The sequence below is a fragment of the Nansenia antarctica genome (assembly GCF_963989245.1).
Source record: "Nansenia antarctica genome assembly, chromosome: 8".
In the NCBI taxonomy this organism is placed as follows: Eukaryota; Metazoa; Chordata; class Actinopteri; order Argentiniformes; family Microstomatidae; genus Nansenia; species Nansenia antarctica.
In genome coordinates, this window is record NC_137678.1 from 2,849,412 (window position 1) to 2,872,563 (window position 23,152).

Sequence of the window (23,152 nt, forward strand, 5' to 3'; positions counted from 1 at the left end):
TTATCCAAACTGACTTACATGTACAAGTACGTTTGTCTAAGGAAGTGAATCATCAGTCATCATAAGAAAAACGAATCTATGCTAGGACCAGGGGCCATTGGCAGTCACAATGCTAGAAGAAGGAAAAAATACTTTTTCATTTTGTTTTATTTACAGTAGAGAAACTGGTAGTGGGGATGAAGAGGTCTTTAGGAGGGACAGTAAAGATGTAGCCTGAAGAGATGGGGCTTCTTCATCAGCATAAAGCATGTCATTTACAATTGTTCAAGGACAAACCAACATTATTTATGTAAATGGTGTGTGTGTGTCTGTGTGTGTCTGTGTGTGTCTGTGTGTGTGTGTGTGTGTGTGTGTGTGTGTGTGTGTGTGTGTGTGTGTGAGAGAGAATGTGTCAGCCACCTGCAGCGTTCGTTGATCTCTGCTGTGTTTGGTGAACTTCTTCCTGACATTGTCTCTTTCAGGTAACAGTCTCCTGACTTTGTCTCTTTCAGGTAACAGTCTCCTGACTTTGTCTCTTTCAGGTAACAGTCTCCTGACTTTGTCTCTTTCAGGTAACAGTCTCCTGACTTTGTCTCTTTCAGGTAACAGTCTCCTGACTTTGTCTCTTTCAGGTAACAATCTCCTGACTTGGCTGCTGATGGCCTTGGTCTGGTCAGATTCTCTCTGTGGGTTAGGGTTAGGGTTACAATGAAGAAGGTCATTGTAACCATGTTATCACAAAATACAGAATTCTTGTTTACCAGAGGTGTTTTAGCTCAACCATGCAAGCAGAGTTTACTGTGTTTACTGTTGACTTTATTAAAGACTGTGAGCGACAACACCTCTGTAGACAATCAACATGTGTTCATGGCCAAATGTACAGTCAGGTATATTTGTAGTATTTGAATGAGTACTTCAGAAAAACAATCTAATGGTATTTGTAACTTTTAAATTATTTTCTTCACCCGAAAAATATAAATGCTTTGTAATACTCTGGCATTAGACATATATATATATATATGCCATTTAGCAGATGCTTTTACCAAAGTGACTTACTTTGCAGTGAGTGCTACATTTTTAGTATGGTCCCAGCGGGAATCAGACCCCCAACCTAAGCATTGTTAGCGGCATGCTCTTGGTCATTAATTAGAAACAGTTCAATGCTGTTTGTTGAAATCTGCACAGTGTTATGCTAGCTAGTTATGCTAGCAAGTAAACAGTTTCAAGGTGGTCATAGACTACTGGAAAACATAGCAAGGACATTTGAGAACCTTGGACCGCTACAACATTTCAAACAAAATCAATACTGCTTAAAGGTAACACAGGTAATATGGCTGCTGCCTTTGCTAATTTTGAAGCTGATTCACCTTCCCCTGAAGAAGAGCATAGTTAGCATAGCATAGCATCTAGTGGAGAAAGGTGTGCATCCTGTAGTTTCTTCTTGATGAAGTATATACACGTTCCCCAGAATGAACACTTCTTCGCTTACAGCCTTCAGCTGGCCATTAAAGATGGCCTGAAACATGGGAGATGTTTTCACTAACTGCTGCTGTCAGATATCCTCTTTGAAGTGGCCACAGACTGTGTGCGAGGTCACAGCCAGCTACTGTAAGTGGTGGAGATTAAACCCGGGTTTCCCACATGTGAAGCCCAGGTGTGCCGCATTAGACCCAGACGACAGCCTCTCGGTGCGAGGGTACAACCAGGCAGGGCTACCCGTCACGTAGGGTAGAGGGTACAACCAGGCAGGGCTACCCGTCACGTAGGGTAGAGGGTACAACCAGGCAGGGCTACCCGTCACGTAGGGTAGAGGGTACAACCAGGCACGGCTACCCGTCACGTAGGCGCCATTCCAAATGTGACAGAATCTGGAGAAAAAGTCCCCAAGTAAGGCAAGGTCATGTTCCAGTCCTGTACAGATTTAATTATGAAAGTGCAGATTGTAAGCTTTCAAATGATGTGTCATACATTGAATATATCTGAAAATAGTTGGAGAAGATATGCTTATTTGAATGTTGGTCCACCTCAAACCACCCGTTCAGCGGCCTTGCGGTTAGAGTGTCCGCCCAGGGATTGGGAGGTTGTGAGTTCGATCCCCCGGCTGAGTTTTTTCCCCTGCTTGGCACTCAGCAATAAGGGTTGGATTGGGGGGGGTAAGACCCTGCGACATACCAGCGTCATGTCCAGGGGGGGTGTACTTGTACATCAAGCCGCCTCACGCTACGGAAACAGGAGGCTCCTGCCCTGTGGACCATTAGGCTCCAGAACCACAGCTTCTCAAGGCCACTTACTCCACACCTCAAACCAAATGTGACACAGCCCAATGAAAAGGGCTACCTGTAGGCGAAATCATTTTTCAGTTTTTTACATGTGCTTAAACTACAGATTGTAAGCTTTCAAATGATGCATCATACATTGAAATCGGAAACAAATTGAAGACGACATGAGTATTTGAAAGTTGCTACACCGGAAATCACTAAGCACAGAAAATCCCCATCAAAGATAATGAATCCCCATCAAACAACAAGAAACGAAGTCATTGTGTTATAGATTACACTTATTTAATGAACGTAAAACTGTTCGGAAAAATAACGAGTGGGTACTTCACATCTTCGAGTTGAATGTTAGCTAAAAAAACGAAAATCTGAAAGAAAAAAAAAAAAACTTTAAAGACGAATTTGACGTCTTTCTCATTTCCGAGAGGTGTCCAGAAACACCAGGAGCAGTCACAAATACTGGAGAAAATCGCTCTGAATCAGCCGCCCTTGCTACCCTCGCTTTAGTAGCTATTCAGCAGCTACGAAGGAACATCGCTATAAACATCTAACTGCATGTTTAGCACATCACAACACGCTGATAGAACATCAACATGCTAAAAACACACAACTACATGTAATTAAATGATCACACAGTCCTTGCTTTTGAACACGTCCTAAAACGTATATGTTTGTTTACAAGCCATGTAACACTAACCCGGTAGTCTAGAAGCAGGACGGCCGATGATACCGCGAATCCAATTCACAAATGATAAGTATTTAGTGATCCTAGAACTGTTATATTGAGTGGGCTCTTCAACACTTCAACTGTTGCGATAGTCCAATACCATTGGACCCGAGGGAGGTGTCGCTCCACCATGCTACATCAATAACAAATGGTTCAGAGAAGAACAACCATCACAAGAGGCAAAGATAACAACATGCTGAAGAGAGCGACTGGTAGAAATCTGTTAATTTAATTTCATTTCATTTAATTTTGCCATTTAGCAGACGCTTTTAATCCAAAGCGACTTACAATTACGAATTACAGGGACATTCCCCCTGGAGTAACCGAGGGCTAAGTGCCTTACTCAAGGGCACACTAGTAGTGGTGTGATTTCAGGCGGGATTTTGTTGAACTGTTGAACAGTTCATGCAGGGTCAAGGTTGTACAGATCGCCACATTTGGCATATTGGCTCATACGATACAGTAATACAGATACAGTAATACAGATACAGTAATACAGATACAGATACAGTAATACAGATACAGTAATACAGATACAGTAACGCCTATTCACTCCTGTTGCCACTGCACAAGGGATACAGTAGAACTGCATTGATGTGTTAAAACAGCTGAACTTTAATGGAAAAGTAAAAAAAAAAAAAAAAAAAATCATCACAATGGCGTAGTATTGGTCCCTGATGACAGGAATATGATATTAGTTACCGGGGATCATGTGTCCCTGCTCCAGATCTGAGCTCAGCATTTATGATGCTGGAGTTTTTGTGAATGATCTGCTGTTGCAGGCAGCCATGCAGTTCAAAAGCCATTTGGTCTCAGCCTTGAGGAAACAAGAAATTCGGATAAAAAAAACAAAACAACCCCAACAACAACTAATTGAGCCGTGAGGTCTGATATTCATCGGCAATTGACACATACTGCCTTATCCTGATTGATCTACTTCCTTGGAAAGTGAAAGCTCTCCATGTTCAGCTGATGGTCTCCCCCCTCTCCCTCAGACCAGATGTATTGTTTTTGGTCATTGCCCAACCAGACTGCAGACTGATAAGACCACCCCAACAAGAACTTGTTTATTTCTTCAGACAACTGGAGGTCGGGAGCGGTGGAATTTGGAACCGGTGCCAAGTTCGCACCGCAAAAGCAAACATGGACAGTATGGCCACAGTTCATACTGGAGGGTGAGTGATTGTTATTCCTTCTCCTTTAACCAAGCAGCAAATGGCCATGGAGCTACTGCTAATGGTAACCATTTGCGTATGTTTTTATCACCCGGATAATCAGAATGTCTGGAAGCAGAGGGCATTATTATTTTCACGACCGACTTGGATTGGGGTCACTGGGTGACTGCAGCAGTGATTGTAGAGAATGTTAGCTGCCCTTTTTTTGTTGTAGTGGGGGACTGGATTGTTTACGCATGTAAGACATGTAAGTATATTTAATCACGGACAAGATCCAGAAAACTTGATGGATCCCATGGATGGATTCCAAACATACAATCAATGCCATTGGCTTTGTGTGCCATACCTTACTCACAGGGACATTTACATTTACATTTACACTTTTGGCATTTAGCAGACGCCTTATTCCAAAGCTACTGCAATCACTACATTTGACTAAGTAAGTGAATCATCTATCCACCAGTCGTAGCAGGAAAAGTAATCTATGGTCAGGCCATGCTCTAGCAGTCGTCGTGCTAGAAGAAGGAAGATTTGTTTTGTTGTTGTAATTAATAGACACAGGAGAAACAGTACACAGGGGTAGTAGACGTCTCAGGAGCAACAGTACAGGGGTAGTAGATGTCTCAGGAGAAACAGTACAGGGGGTAGTAGATGTCTCAGGAGACACAGTACAGGGGGTAGTAGATGTCTCAGGAGAAACAGTACAGGGGGGTAGTAGATGTCTCAGGAGAAACAGTACAGGGGTAGTAGATCTCTCAGGAGAAACAGTACAGGGGTAGTAGATGTCTCAGGAGACACAGTACAGGGGGTAGTAGATGTCTCAGGAGAAACAGTACAGGGGGTAGTAGATGTCTCAGGAGAAACAGTGCAGGGGGGTAGTAGATGTCTCAGGAAAAACAGTACAGGGGGGTAGTAGATGTCTCAGGAGAAACAGTATAGGGGGGAGGGAGCAGGTGTCTCAGGAGAAACAGTATAGGGGGGAGGGAGCAGGTGTCTCTGGAGACACAGTGCAAGGGGTTAGTAGATGTCTCAGGTGGAGCAGTTAAGGTGTAACCTGAAGAGATGGAGGTCTTCAGTCTCTGACGGAAGATGGGGAGTGACTCTGCAGTTCTGACAGCCGTGGGAAGCTTGTTCCACCAGCGGGGAGCCAGTGTAGTGAAGAGACGTGACAGGGCAGCATGACTGCTGTGTTGGTGTAGAGGTGGTCGGCCAGTCGGCCAGCAGAGGTGCAGGAGCGGAGTGAACAGGCAGAAATTTGGGGGGTGACCATTGTTTGCAGGTAGGCAGGGGCTGTGCCTTTAGCTGCCTGGTAGGCGAGCACCAGGGTCTTGAATCTGATGCGAGCTGCTACTGGGAGCCAGTGAAGGGTGCGAAGGAGGGGGGTAATATGAGAGAATTTGGGGAGGTTGAAAAGCAGATGGGCGAAAGGACTTACCCTGTCTTCGCATTGTGTGACCAGGACATCTCTCCTACACTCATAACTGCCAAACGAGTTAGCCTCACATTATTTTTACAGTGAAAAAAATCACACAAGTGTATAAAGATGTGTGTTAAATGTCGTACTAGTGTGATAAGTGGCCAGCTACATTAAGATGCAGCTAGGTAGCGGGGGGACATTGGAAAGGTAAAAATACTTTGCAACGCTTAAGCCTAAACATTAACATACATTTTCACACAGTTTACAAGCCAATAACCTTTTCCCACAAGAGAGATTTGACCCTGGCCACAGCCTGAATCCATTACTGCAGGGGGGCAGGCGAGGGAACTGCTTTATAAAAGACAACACAGGGAGCGCAGGCCTGTGTTGAACACCGTGTCTTGCTGATTAAACCCCGGCTCTACCTTATGACTCACCTCGGGAGCAGATTGGAACAAACCCCCCTCATAGTTTTACTGCATCAACATTTAGGAAAAATCAAAGTTTCAAGTACACATATTAGGTCTTACATTCATACAGTGTGTGTGTGTATTTATGTATATACAGTATATACACTGTATATGCACACACACACGCACGCACGCACACACATGCACGCGGACACAGGTGCACACACATACACACACGCACACACACACACACACACACACACACATACATTGTGTGTGGGATTCCGAGCATTAATATGATTGTGTTTGTGTACATATTGGTTTCACCATTCAGACATGTGTATGCACAGTCCCACCAGGCTAGCCATGGTGATAGTCCCACCAGGGTAGTCATGGCGATGGTTTGACAGGTGTTTCTGGTTGGCCCGTCATAATGGTGACCAGGCTTTCCCATGTCTAACGTTCACATGCATCGTTAACAACACAGAGTTGAGTCGTCTGCTCCAGGTATTAGACTGAGCCTTAACTCCTCCTGCTCATGGTAACCTGAGAGCATGGTAACCATGGTAACCTGAGAGCATGGTGGCAGCATGTTAGGTAACCTGAGAGCATCGTAACCATGGTAACCTGAGAGCATCGTAACCATGGTAACCTGAGAGCATGGTGGCAGCATGTTAGGTAACCTGAGAGCATGGTAACCATGGTAACCTGAGAGCATGGTGGCAGCATGTTAGGTAACCTGAGAGCATGGTAACCATGGTAACCTGAGAGCATGGTGGCAGCATGTTAGGTAACCTGAGAGCATCGTAACCATGGTAACCTGAGAGCATGGTAACCATGGTAACCTGAGAGCATGGTGGCAGCATGTTAGGCATCCTTCATGGAATCTAGGATCCGATTTGAGCGAGCGTCTGTCGTACAGGGATGAGCAAATCATTATCAATCTTTATTATAACTCTAAAATATCTTTTGGAGTCAGATATAACATAATGTTACCTCTAACTACCGTACTTGCCATACTGTACCTATCACTTATCACTATCATGTTTTATATCACTATTTGCACTTCTGGTTGGATGCTAAACTGCTTTTCATTGTCTGGTACTTGTACACGGCAATGACAATAAAGTTGAATCTAATGTAACCTAAAGGATGTACTGGTGGTATGGGGGATTGTCCCAGACAACTGCTGTGCCTGTTATGACCAAATACGTTTCTATTTAAGCCTATGGGTCATTATTGAACAGGGAATACATAATTGTACCACTCCCTTTGCCAACCATCTGAACACAGTTACTGCTCCACCACCTGTATTGGTGCCAGGTTTGTGTTGGTCATGGCAGACATTGTGTTTTGCCACACCAAATAACCGAAATGGTCTTTGCATATAATAACAATTGTTTTATTTGCCATGCAATCAACTTGTCAGTCAATTGTTGGAATTTGGTCTTTTTTGCTCTAAGCACAGGGTCAGCCATAGTCGGAGCCCCTGGGGGAATTAGGGGTTTAACGGCCTTGCTCAAGGGCCGGGTGTTATGTGTCCCCGTCTCCCTCAGAATCGAATTCAAGGTCTCCCTCCTCACCCACCAGTGCATCCATGGAACTGCCCCCCCCCTACCTCAAGGAACTCCTCCATACCCCTCAGACCTCCTCACGCACCCTCCGTTCTACTGCCACCAACCTCCTCAAGACCCCCAGGACCAAGCTCCGCACCATGGGAGATCGGGCCTTCTGCTCGGCTGCTCCCAGCCTGTGGAATGCTCTCCCTGACCACCTAAGGGCACCACAGTCTGTGGATGCTTTTAAACGGGGCCTTAAAACCCACCTTTTTAATAGAGCCTTTTTTTAGCCTTTTAATTGAAAATGTTTATTGTTTTATCTTCCTGTTTTTAATTGTAGCACTTTGAGATGTCTTATGTAAAGTGCTTTTATAAATAAAATGTATTATTATTATCTGGAACACCTGGGGACTATGTGTTCACAGTCAACCCAGCACCGCTCTCCTGCATCTCCAGGGCTGACCAAGTGTTATCGTGTCATCTCCCCATGGTTCTGTGTTATCATGTCATCTCTCCATGGTTCTGTGTTATCTGTTCTAGTTAACAGAGCACGCCTGCCACCCACCACTAATGATTGTCAACATCTGCCTTTACATTCTACCATTACACAATTTAGATTACATTTAGATTCAACCTTTTTGTCATTGCACAGAGTACAACATAATGTATTGTTTGCTCTCAGCCATAGTCCCCTCTGTAACCCCCTCCCCCCCCCCGTGCAATACGAGAAACTACTGTGCAATAACCATGGGAATAATGCAGTGTTCTATAACCCTGCAATATGTTTACATTCTTGTGTTGGGTTTCATATACCGTATAAGTTACTAGTTCATATGTTTATAAAAGTACACAGTTACATGCTAACTCCCCCCTGTCTATATACCCCCCTGTGAATAGGCCATAGTGTATATAAGTATAGAAGTTTACATAATAGATACATTCTCAGATGTCTACCGATCACTTATCCCCCTATTTTTATTTATACCCCCCCTATTTATGTCTATTTATGTCTCATTCTTGTTTTTCTTTATTATCTTAAGACTGTGTTTGTTTGTTAGCACCCAGAATTTAAATTCCGTTGTACCTGTTACAATGACAATAAAGATCATTCATTCGTTCATTCATAGTCACCACCCCTGGAGCAATTAGGGGTTAAGTGCCTTGCTCAAGAGCACAACAGCAGCGGTAGGTAGGCACCTTAGATATGATGTCAGCAACCTTCCAATCACCAGCTCACATGCAGCTCCCTCCTGAGGCGGGGATCGAACCAGCTAGTCGCCTTCTCTAACCTCTAGGCTGCCACCGCCCCCACCGCCCCAGAGGCTCTGTCTCTGTCATGTACGGCTCCTCGTAGGGTGAGAGAGGTGACAGTCACTTTGCCGACTAAACCTCTTCTTTACATTAACCCAGCTGGTCCCTTGTAAATGCCTGAGATTAAAGTATTTACGACGGAGGTGTTGCAAGTAAGCCATGAGTCAGACTACTTTAAAAAACAAATGGAAAAAGGCATTGTTTACTTTTCAGAAAACAGGTGCAGCGAGTGAAATGCCTCTTAAACAACAGCGGCGAGGGTATTTTCCACAATAATAGGTTATTATTAGGGCCTGATCTGCCCCCCCCCCCCCCCCCCCCCCCCCCCATGGGAAATAATTGACTACAGACTTGCACGTCGTATTTGATGGCCACAAGAACTGACTCCGGGCCAATGAGATGAGATGCGATGTTGAAGCAGTGCCACGCCAGTAAACCTGAGCTACACACATCGTGCACATGTGTCTGTGTGGTGCCCAGTTGGCAGAGGATCCAACCTGCCAGCTCCTCTTCTCTGCGAGCCTCCTCTGCCAACAGCGTTGGCTGAAGATCCTGACGACTCACTGTGAGACTATACCGTCAGAGGGGCAGCGCACCTGGGCTCGGAGACTCTCAGAAGGTGTTAAAACACCAGGAGCACTCTGCTCCGGAGGGAGGGAGTGAGGGAAGGAGGGAAGGAGGGAAGGAGGGAGGGAGGGAGACGGCGTGAGGGAACATATTAACGAACAGGTGAAACTCCAAATTAAAGTGAAGACCAATGCCTCCCTGGTAAATGTTTTTAAGAGCGTACATCTGTTTTTAAGCTTGGCATCAGTGATCTAGCTGCTTGTAAAAAAAAGGCAGACATTTTTCCTCATACTGTAGCACTGATGTGGTTAATGTGCGATGTGTCAGTGTTCAAAGAGGTTAAATTCCATCTACCTACAAATAGTTATTGACCGCAAAATGTGCACATTTTACAGCGAGGTAAAAGTATTTATCAGATATGTAAACATGTGTTTATCAATGTTTATCAGCTTCAGAGTTCTAGCCTTGTGGTCCTCTGTGGCTCGGTTAGCATAGCGCATGGCGCTAACAACACTGAGGTTGGGGGTTCGACTCACGCTGGGACCACATATACTGAAACATGTTTGCAGTCACTGCAGTGCACGTCGCTTTGGATGAAAGCTTCAGCTAAATGGCGTATATTAAGTCTGTCAAAAGTGAATCACCTGTCCCATTTTGGGAAATATATTGACAAAGAATATGCAATGTTCAACTTTGTGACCACAAAATATGATGATCATCTTGAACATCCTATACTCCCTTACATATTTGTGCCATACATAATTGAAATGTATTAAATACCTTCTACCTCATTATGATACACACAACGCCAGTTGTTTTGATTGAAATTGGTTCAGTGAGGGCTGAAAGTACCTAGGGCAGACCACGGGATAGTATGGTATAGATTACCAAATCAGAAAAACACATTTGCAAGGTGAGTAAAACTCACTAATTATTTCCATCTTCCATTTTTGCTTGAATATTGGCTGTAGGATTCATGATATAAATAATCGATTTCTTATCTCATTGGACCCCACAGTCTTGGAGCCAAATTAAGCCGGGTACACATATAACGATAATCTGGCCGATTTTGGCCCAATTTCCCCCCTTCTGACCAAGGACAGCAAACGCCCGATTATCGGATGGCTCTAAAGATTATCCTACAAGATTATCCTGTGGTGTGAGGTGTGTTAAGAGTCCATTTCTCCCGACAATCTGCTCGTAAAATGGTCGGGGACGACGACCGTAAATATTAAACGTGTTAAATATTTACGATCAAAAGTCCTCTTGTGTGGGCGAAACTGACAACTCGCGAGTCCGATTGTGACGTGGAATGGAATGTAGCCAATCAAGAAGCGAGCTGACTGACGGGTCTTCTTCTTTTCGTTCTTCAGAACTTTATTTGCCCTGTCGCACATGGCTGCCTCGTACAGGTCAGTCAGGGTACTACTACCCTGATCACGCCAGATTTCTGACTTGGGGACAAGACTCTAGACTGTCATGGGGATAGATCTTTGTATGTGGTGTGCTGTATTGGGAATATCAGAGCACACCACACACAATACGATCAAAACTGTTCATTTTTTATCTTCATGTGTGGGGTCTCTCTCAGATAAAAAAATCGGTTAAGATGTAACAGATGTGTAACAGTGTGTACCAGGCTTTAGTTCAGGCAGGACATTCTTAGTCAGTGCTAGCTGTCTGTCTGGTGACAGATGAGCTGTCTACACGCACCTGACACAATGTTCCACAGTGGCGGCCTATTGAAGTTGGGCAGTGTTATGTCTGCACATTGGGTTCATAGTGATCTGCACATTGGGTTAACAGTGACGAGTTCGATTGTTCTGTATTGTGGTATTATGTCTGAGTGATGATATCTGTCATATATCTGCGATGGATGGCACTTTGAGTAGTTGTTGGTCAGTAAAGCTACATGGAAGTATATGCTACGAGTGTGTCGTTGTGGGGAGCATGGCGCGTTCTGGCCTGCAGGTGGAGCCAGACTGTGGTGGAGTGGGGATGGTGGAGCTGATTGACGCAGGTGTCCTCAATCAGACTCATCATCCCAAATGGTCTTTTTAACCTGTGTGTGTTTGTTCCCTCGAGGCAGTGACGGGCGAGTGAGACGTGGGCAGGCGGTCGGCTGAAAAGCTGTAGCAGAGACACCGTGACACCAAGACGTGTGGGATCAGTGATCCCGGATTATTATTATTATTATTATTGTCCCGTGTCTGGGACTATTGAATAAACGGGCAGTACCCAAACCTCTGTGTCGACCTCCCTCTGTGCCTGAATCTGCTACAGTCGTGTGTTCATGATAACAAACACAACAGGCAGTCTACACATGTCTGTAGTCTACACATCTCTCTGTAGCTGGTATGATTGGTTGTTACTGTGCTACAAGAGTGCTGCTACTGTTTTGTTGATCTACAAAGAACCAATATTTCACTTAATTGCTGTAACGCTCTCGAGCTGCGTCATAAACCAGGTCATTCTTTACTTTCTTATATTGTTGTGGAGGATATGTTGGGGGGGGGAAAAAAAAATCCCACACCTTGTTTACTCTTGTTTTTAAAGAAATGGATCAAACCAAACCAGTGACTAGTCCCGTTAGCCACAGTGTAGGCTATAGGGCTGGGTATCAGCACTCACAGCAGTACTCTCCAACAACTAAATTGGCTCCCCATTACATTCTGTATTAACTTTAAGATTCTCCTTCTCACCTTTAAGGCTCTCCATAACCTAGCAGCCTCATACCTCTCTGAACTCCTTCTTACTCACACTCCCTCCCGTAGTCTCAGATCTCCTCTGCCAACCAACTTGTCATCCCTTCTGCCCGCTTGACTACTATGGGATCTAGAGCCTTCAGCCGTTCCGCCTCTGGAACTCTCTGCCACCTAACATTCTGGAACTCTCTGCCACCTAACATGTGTAATATTGACAATCTCTTCACTTTCAAATCCGGTCTTAAAACACACCTTTTCACAATGGCCTACTTGGTTTGATCTCCTGTATTTTGTTTGTTGTTATATCTGACTTTAATTTAATTAATTTAATTAATTGCTTTGCTTTTTTTTTACTTTGCTGTTTTTATCTCACTTTGTTGATTTTAATGTTTTGATATGTGGTTTTAACTATGTTTTGTAAGGTGTCCTTGAGAGCCTTGAAAGGCGCCCATAAATAAAATGTATTATTATTATTATTACAAGCATACAGTAGGATGCCTCATTTCATTGGTAGATTACATGGCACACATAAATGCACGCACACAGAAATTATACATGTTGGCAGCTCTGAACAAGGGAGGACATTTGATCCACAGTATTAGCGGTTTCCAATGCCCTTGGGACTGTTTTGGAGAAGAGAAATGCAACACAAAATATCAAATTAGTCTATCGTTGATTGAATCATTTGAGTAGCCAAACTCATATGGCTTTGCTTACTGGTCACGAAGGAGTGAGAGGCTAAACCAATGAGGACAATCACATTAACGGCACTTCTTTGATTCTGATGCTGGAATAAATCACATATCAAAGTATACACGCAGATCGCCCTCCGTTACAGAGATTATATTATGGACCGAGAGTAAACCAGTTTGAACTGCATTGAACTTGAAGTTTTTCCTATTATTTGCGTGCGAAAAGCAATGTTGTCTAGTTTTTATGTCGATGTTCACAACCTTATAATGTCAAAGGTCACGCATGGTAAGGCATTTCATTCTGGGAAAAACAATATTTAGCTGCTTTACGGAGTTAGGATTCAGATTAAACATTGTATAGACAGAAGAGGCTTCTTATCAATATCTAATGAAAATGTTTGCAAGATATCAATTGCGCAGTCATGGGAAGCAGTGCATTACTGCCCTTCACACCTCAAATGTGGTTTTAAAACTCTGAGAGAGCAGGTGGAGGTGATGGGCTTCAGGAGGGAGACGTGGAAGCTGTAACCTGGATTACCTTAAAGGGATCCACAAAATGTGGGGACAACTCCCGGGACTCGACCCAGAGGGGAAGGTTTGATTGATTGAAAACTGATTGAAAACTTTATTAGAAGATTTGCAGAAGTAGGTACATGAAAGTACATATTACATACAAGGTCAACTAACAGGATAAAAACCCAAGAAAGCCACTGGCTTATTTCAATTGGGGTCCTTGATTCTCAATTCATCGTTACATGTAAGACAGACAAAAAAGCTAGTACTATCTACAAGATAATACAGACAAATAACTATTACTATCTACAAGATAAACACACATCCATCATGGGAAGAACAATACAACAAAACATAAGGTATGTACAGCGGGTAGGACAGGTGGGGACATACACCACAGGTGGGGGCGGGGGACAAAACACAAAGTATGTACAGTGGGTAGTTCGGGTCTTATAATCTGATTTTTGATTTAGAGGGTCCAGTTACGGATTGCAGCCTCCTGTAAATGTTTTTTGAGAGTGGTCCCGGGTCGAGAGCCACATCTTCTGTCCCTGGCGAAAGACCGGAGCCAGGCGGCGCCTGTTTGAGTGAAGGCAGTGTTTGTCCCTCCCTACCTGCCTTCAGGTGTGGCTGATGGCCTGGACTGTTCTACCTGCCTTCAGGTGTGGCTGATGGCTGATGGCCTCTCGACTGAAGGAACTCCTCCTCCTGCTGCTCGGGGAACAAGGGGGGCTGATAACCGTACTGGTACTGGAAGGGGGAGAGGCCGGTGGGCTGATAACCGTACTGGTACTGGAAGGGGGAGAGGCCGGTGGACGAGCAGAGGAGGGTGTTGTGGGCATATAACTGTACCCATTCAAGAAAAGATCAGAGTTACCTTTAATTGTACCCAGGCAAGGAAAGATCTGAGCTCCCCAAAGGTGTCAGATGGAAAAAAAAGACAAACAAACTGCTTCAGTTTTTACAAGAGCAAATCAGGGTGTCTAAGAATGTTCAACCTCAGAAAATAACCTCACAGCCGTGCAGATTAGTCATACGTCTTCTGGGATGTCCTGAACCAATATTATACAAAAGTGAGTTCCGACCAAGTAATTAGATTAAACCTTGTGATCACAGCCGTGCTGATATTCAGTATAACAGCACTCCCTCTCGTGTGATATTGCCTGTCCCTAACCCTAACCCACAGCTGCTTGTCTGGAGGTATAATGTGAACGTTTTACATTCTATGTCAAAACAACGAAATAATAATAATAAAAAGCCAGGAAACCAAGAAAATACAAGCTTCTGCTTTAGCAATCTTGAATATGTTGTTAGAATGATATATTGGTGCACCTTTGTCAGTGGTGGAAGGGGCTTCCCTTCTTAATTGACTGTTTTGGTTGCTGCACTCCTGGTCCACGTTTTAAAGAAATCTTTCAGAGGGACCAAACAAGATCGTAATTTATGGAAGATGATTCTAGCATATGTTCCCTTCCATCCTTCCCCTCTAGTTCTGTTCATTGAAACCCAGCTGGAGAGGTTATGAGTGCAGTAGGGATATGGCCTCCTTCTCCTTCTTTAGGGAGCTGAATCCCTCCCCTCCATCAGCTCTGATAAGTGAACGGAGAAGATAGATACCATGGCTCGAATCATTTACATTTACATTTTTGGCATTTAGCAGACGCCTTATTCCAAAGCGACTTACAATCAATACATTTGACTAAGCAAGTGAATCATCAATCCACCAGTCGTAGCAGGAAGAGTAATCCAGCTCAGGTCCGGGGCCATTGGCAGTCTCAGGGATGGAAGGAACAATCTTCTATCACCATCTTCTAAACCTAGACTTTAAAAAAAAAAAAAAAAAATTATATAGACACTGGAGAAACAGAGAAACAGTACAAGGGGGGCAATAGAAGTTTTTAGGGGACACAGTAAAGGGGAAAAAGCGCGTGTCTTCAGGAGACGCAGTGCTGGGGGGCAGTAGATGTCTCAGGAGGAGCAGTTAAGGTGTCTCAGGAGGAGCAGTTAAGGTGCATCACCAGGGCCAACGGTTTTAGACTGGCGACCCGCCCTTCCCTTGGTCTCTTACCCTTAGATTATCTTGGGACATCCGTCCGGAGCAGTACTACTCAAGACTCCTGTGGTGGGCAAGACTGGGAATCTATCCTCTCAGTTCCATCTCTCTCTCTCTCTCATTCTCTCTCTCATTCTCTCTCTCTCTCTCTCTCATTCTCTCTCTCTCTCATTCTCTCTCTCTCTCTCTCTCATTCTCTCTCTCTCTCTCTCTCTCATTCTCTCTCTCTCATTCTCTCTCTCTCCCTCTCTCTCATTCTCTCTGTCTCTCTCTCATTCTCTCTCTCTCTCATTCTCTCTCTCTCTCTCTCTTTCTTTTTCTACACTGTATAATCACAACTCTCCAATCTCTGCCCACGATTGTTTTTGCAGTGGCCAGATGAGCCCATGGTGAGATAGATGACCCCATGAACACATAATATGTTATGCTATATGATGCTATATTATAGTGGCCATCCTCACGTTCCATCTTCAGTTAATTACTATACTGTAGGGTTACTTATTTGCTCTGCCTCCCAGCCTCAGACCAGCTCTGCCTCCGGGGCAGCCTCAGACCAGGGGGGTCGCTGTGGCCAGGCTGTGTGTGACGACCCCCTCGTTAACACTGCTGACCCAAACCTGTGTGTGTGTGTGTGTGTGTGTGTGTGTGTGTGTGTGTGTGTGTGTGTGTGGATCAAGATCAGAACATTCTGACTTGACCTCACCTTCCGTTTCTGGGGCGTTCCACAGCTGTACAAGCCTCTGTGCCGGAGTGTGTGTGTGTTCGTGTGTGTGTGTGTGTGTGTGTGTGTGTGTGTGTGTGTGTGTGTGTGCGTGCGTGCGTGCGTGTGTGTATAGGAGTGTTTCACTTGTGTGTGTGTGTGTTTGTGTGTGTGTGCATGTGTGTGTGTGTGGGTGCCTGTGTGTGTATGTGTGAGTGCATGCGTGTGTGTGTGTGTGTCTGAGTGAAAACATTTGCAAGACAAGAGGAAGGTAAAGTGCTGCCACATTCAAACAATCCCAGAAGCAATTCCAGCTTGATGAGAATTGCATCTGGGTTCGCTGCTGTCAGTAAGGAAAATACAATGCTAACAAAATGGGCTTCACTCTTTACCCCTCGGTGAGCGTGACATGATGTTAACCAATTTGTTTTACTTTAGCCTGCGGATAAGTGACAGGAGGATTCACACATGGTATGCTAAGTGTTCCAAGATGTCAGGGAAGGCTCTATAAATCCACATTCTTTTCTTTTACCCTCAAATGGCCTACGATACATTACAATTCTCACTGGGTAAATGAACTAGTCACATAATACATCACAAATATCAGTGGAGTGGTGTGTAGATAGGGGAAAGTGTGGGATATAGTAGTCTGGATAAGCTGGTTTTGATAACAGGGAGAATTGGAAGTTTGTCTGTTCCTACTGTGCATCAAATCGGCGTTGCGTTGGGGAATGGTGTGCCTTTCTTCCAATGTTGAGAGACAAAGTCAATGTGAACGTTTGAGGGGGGGGGGTGGGGGGGGCGGGGGTTGGAACCATGCTTATAGGATGAGTAACCTCCTCTGAGACGTGGACACTTGCGCTAGCTCCCTACGCCGAGGCTTACACCTCGCAGGCTAGCAGGCTGTAACCTAGCAGGCTAAAATATATATATATTTTAACAAATGTGTCTATCAGAGCAAGTGGAAGCCTAAACTGCTTTTTATAAACTGGGGAATTCCTCTCTGCACTTAAACATGCCATGGTTACGCTAAGCTCCTGCCAGGAACATGAACATACTCCTCAGTTACCTTCTAACCTCCTCTTTAGGCAAGGTTCTTGAGAAAATAGTTTCTAAATCTTTTTTAAGGATTTTCTTAACGCAAACCAAATTCTTGAAATGTTTCAATCAGGATCTACATAGCACAGAGTATGCACAAGTCAGAGTTGTAAATGACTGTTGTTCTGGTGTCAGGGTCAACGCTCTGTTCTTGTCTTATTGGACCTAAATACTGTTAGGAGTTGATCATAGGTTTTCCATTGGCCACCTTGAAAGTGGGTTTATATTTACCCTCTCCCTCATACCCTCTCCACCCTCTCCCCCCATACCCTCTCCACCCTCTCCTCCTCCTCCTCCTCCTCCTCCTCCTCGTACCCTCTCCACCCTCTCCTCCTCCTCCTACCCTCTCCACCCTCTCCTCCTCCTCCTCCTCCTCCTCCTACCCTCTCCACCCTCTCCCCCCATACCCTCTCCACCCTCTCCTCCTACCCTCTCCTCCTCCTCCTCCTCCTACCCTCTCCACCCTCTCCTCCTCCTCCTCCTACCCTCTCCACCCTCTCCTCCTCCTCCTCCTACCCTCTCCCCCCTCTCCTCCTCCTCCTCCTACCCTCTCCACCCTCTCCTCCTCCTCCTCCTACCCTCTCCACCCTCTCCTCCTCCTCCTCCTACCCTCTCCACCCTCTCCTCCTCCTCCTCCTACCCTCTCCACCCTCTCCTCCTCCTCCTCCTACCCTCTCCACCCTCTCCTCCTCCTCCTCCTACCCTCTCCACCCTCTCCTCCTCCTCCTCCTACCCTCTCCACCCTCTCCTCCTCCTCCTCCTACCCTCTCCACCCTCTCCTCCTCCTCCTCCTACCCTCTCCACCCTCTCCTCCTCCTCCTCCTCCTACCCTCTCCACCCATACCCTCTCCTCCTCCTCCTCCTACCCTCTCCACCCTCTCCTCCTCCTCCTCCTACCCTCTCCCCCCTCTCCTCCTCCTCCTCCTCCTCCTACCCTCTCCACCCTCTCCTCCTCCTCCTCCTCCTACCCTCTCCACCCTCTCCTCCTCCTCCCCTCCAAGTTGCTGTTCACACGTTTCCACCCCAGCAGTTTTAAAAGGTTCACTATTGGTCAGAGTCAAAACGTTGGTATTTTTATTTACCATTGCGAGGCAGTTTTAATCCATAATAACAAGGAGCAATACCTTTTCATGCCCATGTGTTTCCAATGACATCATGACCACTTTTTGTGTTTTGCTTGATAAAGTGCCCCGGCCTTGGTTTGGCTAATGAGATAATCGGTATGCACGAAGACCGGCCACCAAAGGGAATCAAAACCACCTTTTGTTATGTTGTTTATGATGGCAGTGGTAAACTGACCCAGTAACTCTACCGCCCCACATGAGCTCATGCCTAGCAGCACGGTGAGCCTCTCTCCCTCGTGCTGCCGCTGCTGCTTTTACGAGCGGGTTTGTGTATCACACCTGTTTGTTTGTTTTAGCCACGACTCTCATTAGCCCTCGCTAGGAAAAGCAGGCCTACTTATTCTAATGACATACTGTATGTAATCATATCCATGGAAACCATAATGCAGTCATTGTGGAGATATTCGGTGGACGAGCTTGCTGTTTTTATTGGTTTTGATAGTGAAGATTTAAAGTCTGGCATGAGAAACAAAGGCGAGTAAAAAATGGTAACAAAAACGAGCGGCTTTGACAAATTGATTTGGAAAATGGCCTAAGGCCTTAAAAGAGGGTAGCCTATGTGGCAGACCTTTTGCATGGCAATATAAAGAGATGGATTACAACAAAATCAAACACAGTTGTTGGACATTACTGAAATAGGAATCAAAGTGCTACAATAGTACTTTGGCTGTAATCTGTAACTGGCTCTCAGAAGCCCTTTAACAGTCATGAAGAGGCAGGTTTGTGGTGTAACATTATCCATTTTTAGGTCCTAGTTTTGAGATTTACTGCTACAGTAAGAGGCTGTTATACCTGTTATTTACTACTATAGTAAGAGGCTGTTATACCTTGTTCTCTACAGACTTTTCAATAATGTGTAGTAAATGAAATGACTAGTTAGTGAAATCAAAGTCCTATATTGCAAACAGAACGGGCATTTTGATCTTGTGGCCGTCCACAATGATATGAATCGATTTGAAGATTTGAACATAATGGCTGACACCCAATCAGTCAACGCTTTTTTCTGAATAATAATGAGAAACTTTGGGTAGAATCTGTATCTGTTTCCATCACATTATTTATGCTTTCCCGAATAATGTATTTGTATACTACTTCTAGCGAGTCAAAAATAAGTTATAAAAAAACCATTATTTTAAAATTATGATTATTAAACTAAACATCCATCTTAAAGTAATCTTCTGTATTCATCTTGTTTACACTTTGAGCGTCCCACACAACACAACACAGCAAAGAGTCATATTGCCAGGGATCTCCAGAAAGACAAAAGCAAATGACCTCTCTGTCATTCAACTGCCATGACCAAACTGTCCTTACCCCAGTGACGTCATGGCCGGCCCACACTATTAACTGACTAGTTATTACAGCATACAATGACCCTCCATGGTACTGAGGAGACAGTCAAACTGTATGTCATAAAGAGAAGCTATGACAATGATTTCAGCGACACTTCATGACATTAGAATTATAAGGTTCTATCTCCATTTTTGGTCAAAATTGAGTTTTTTACATACTCTGATCCATTAGGTGTTTATTAATGCCTGTGTGGTGTTTTTTAGTTAGTAATTAATAAAATACAAAGGTTCCACGATGCTCAATATCTCTGAACTGCCCTAAATGGAGATAGAACCTTATCATTCTAAGCTCACAACTTCATAACTGGAGGCTATATTCTTGAATCCTTAACAACTCATCTGCAGAAAGAGGAATGTCGGTTGACTAAAGGAAACCCAGACGCAGAGTGTTTGAACAGTGACACTGCAGGTCAGAAGACATGATGTCACTCTCATCCATTAGCGCTACACAACATCCGTCTCCAATCCAGCAGACTTCAGTAACAGACTTAAGTAACAGCATAACATGTCTGTGTTTCTGAGGTCTGTCATCAGATACTTTACGGGCTTATTTCACATCGTCAAACACGAGCGCTCGGAGAACACATTCAGACAAAGGCATCCACGCACAGCAGTCCCCAAACCTCAAACACGGGTTTGATGTTACCACACTCACTAAAAGCAAACACTTCAAAAGGTGAATCATCTCCTCATCAAACCTAATGATGAATCACACTATTATTTGCACCCCACGTTGACTGAGATTTGATATTCCTTGGGTGCCCATTAACAGAAGTGACAGCAGAGCTTAACAATGTTGACTAATTAATGATCAATGTTTGTTGGTTCAACAACAAAGGTGTTGTTAAGAGCTCTGGTTTCAATGCTAATGCTACTAAGATGGGACATTGTATGACTGCATGGTTTCTGTCTGCTGTGTGAAAAGCTGCTATCAAGGAATAACATCGCAAATAACAGGCCTTCCCTGATTGTCCAATCCCTGCCTGGGTGGACTAGTGAAAAAAACAAACATTTTTACAACAATGCCTGTTCCAATAAAGAAAACAGTCACATCAGGCCCTTTGTTAATAGTATGGATTGAGGCGAATCATACCGCATGAGCCAAAGAATGCTAACAAGGTCCTTCCCGACCGTGGGTAAGGAAGGCAACGTTTAGATCATCTGAGGTATTGGAGAGGACTTTTGTCTGTTGTGATCTCTCACGGCAATCAATTTTCCTCCTCCAAAATAGGCCTGACGTTTTAATGTGGGAACTTTTGATTGTGGACTATATTTTGTTCCACACTTTATATTCTTTTCGTTCTTGGCAAAATTATTAATGCACTTTCCCCTCAGGTTGTCGTTGGCAACGGAAGCACACTTCATTTAGGCGGCGATATTCTAAAGGTTTCACTTTTACAGTATTTATAATTCAAAATGAAAACACTTAAAAAGTGGTTATGCTGAAAGCAGGCCCCTGCAGTGTCCCATGAAAACAACCGGCATTTTCTGTGCAGAATTCATGAGGGGCCTCCTGGATTCTTCTCGTCCACTTTTGGAAAATAACATCAAAACAAAGACATAAAACCAATGGCAGCGATTAAAAGAACCCAGTATAAAGGTTTATGAAGATCATAGCTGCCACACCAGTATTAATAGCAGCGCTCTGAGTGAGTGTTAGATTCCTGCTGGTGTCCTCGGCACATGCCAGATATATAATTCCAATACGCATGCGTGGGCACACACACACACACACACACACACACACACACACACAGACACACACAGACACACGCACGCAAACGCGCACACACACACACACAAACACACACACACACACACAGGCACCCGCACACACACACACACACACACACACACACATACGCGGACACAGGCACCCGCACACACACACACACACACACACACACACACACACACACACACACACACACACACACACACACACACACACACACACACACACTACGCTGCTTCAAACCAGACCCACCCTACAAAGCTTATTAACTTGTTTTCTCTTAAATGCTAATAAAAGGCCAGTTACAAATACACTAAATCAATGCTTTTTTTTAAAGGTAAGGTTGCATGAAAATTAGGGATGAAATGTCAAAAAATGTGACATGAAATGACACTGAAATGTCTCAAATCAATATAAATCAATGAGAATCAATGTCCCGCATTGACTCGTTGTTTCCCCTTCAATCTGTACGAATCGGTACATTGACGTTTGTAAAAGATGTATAATCCGCCTATTTGGATTTAACGAGTATTTGTATTTTCCTGAACGATGGCGGTGTCTCAACTGCCAGAATTGTGTAGTTCACAATGAGGACTCCCTCCCTCCATCCCCCTCTCTCTCTCCCTCTCTCCATCCCCCTCTCTCTCTCTCCCTCTCTCTCTCTCTCCCTCTCTCTCTCTCTCTCTCTCTCTCTCTCTCTCTCTCTCTCTCTCTCTCTCTCTCTCTCTCTCTCTCTCTCTCTCTCTCTCTCTTTTCCAAATGCAGCCTCTAGCAGTTTATGGGATAGTTTACCCAAAAACCATAATACATGTAAGCAACTTATGACACCAAAGTGGCAGGCAATTATAGTTATGATTTAGGGTAACGAGTGATAATGGTGAATTGCCTATTTATTTAGCTGCTGCAAATTATAAACACATGAGAAAACTCACAGTGGGTTCATTAAACCGTTGCAGTGCTTGGAGATGTGTGGGTTGAATTTTTGAAAGGAGACCTGCCTTCTATGAAGATAGATTTGGGTCAAAACTCGCAAGGTTGTAGATTCGTTTTGAGAAATTGTACAATAAATATTTGCACTTGAGATTTGCACTCGCAGACTCGACGTGAGAACTTGTATTTTGAAATTGGCCTCACAGCCTTGATGTGAAATCAAAATGTGTTGTGTGTTGAGAATTGCATTCACACATTATGCCCACACACCTTTTACCTTTGAACTATGAATTCAGTTTTGCAGTACAGCCACAAGTGGGCGCTCAGAACCTATCAAATGTCATTGAAGTCTTTTTACTGAAAATACCACACAGATTTTAATCTAAAGACATTCTAGCATGCCTCTGCTTCTGTCCTTTTCTCAAAGGGCTGTTTCAAGGGTCAGGAAATTATTTCTGTGGATTATGTGGTGAAAAAACTACACGGTTCCAGAGGGAATAGAACTAAAAACCAGATAGCTCAGTGTTCCCCACAAAACAAGGAATCCAACAACTTTTGAATGGAAAGGATCAGGCCTTGCATTCGAAACTGACATGAGGATAAATACGGGTGGATAGATACGGGTGCATACATACAGGTTATTATTATTATTATTATTATTATTATTATTATTATTATTATTATCATATAATGTATACTGTACTGTGTATACTTTGCAGGATATGTGTGACGACATTCACGCAGACGCATGCCAGGGGGGGCTCATGTAGATGATGTCCTCTGGTCTGGTCATGTAGATGAGGTCCTCTGGTCTGGTCTGGTCATGTAG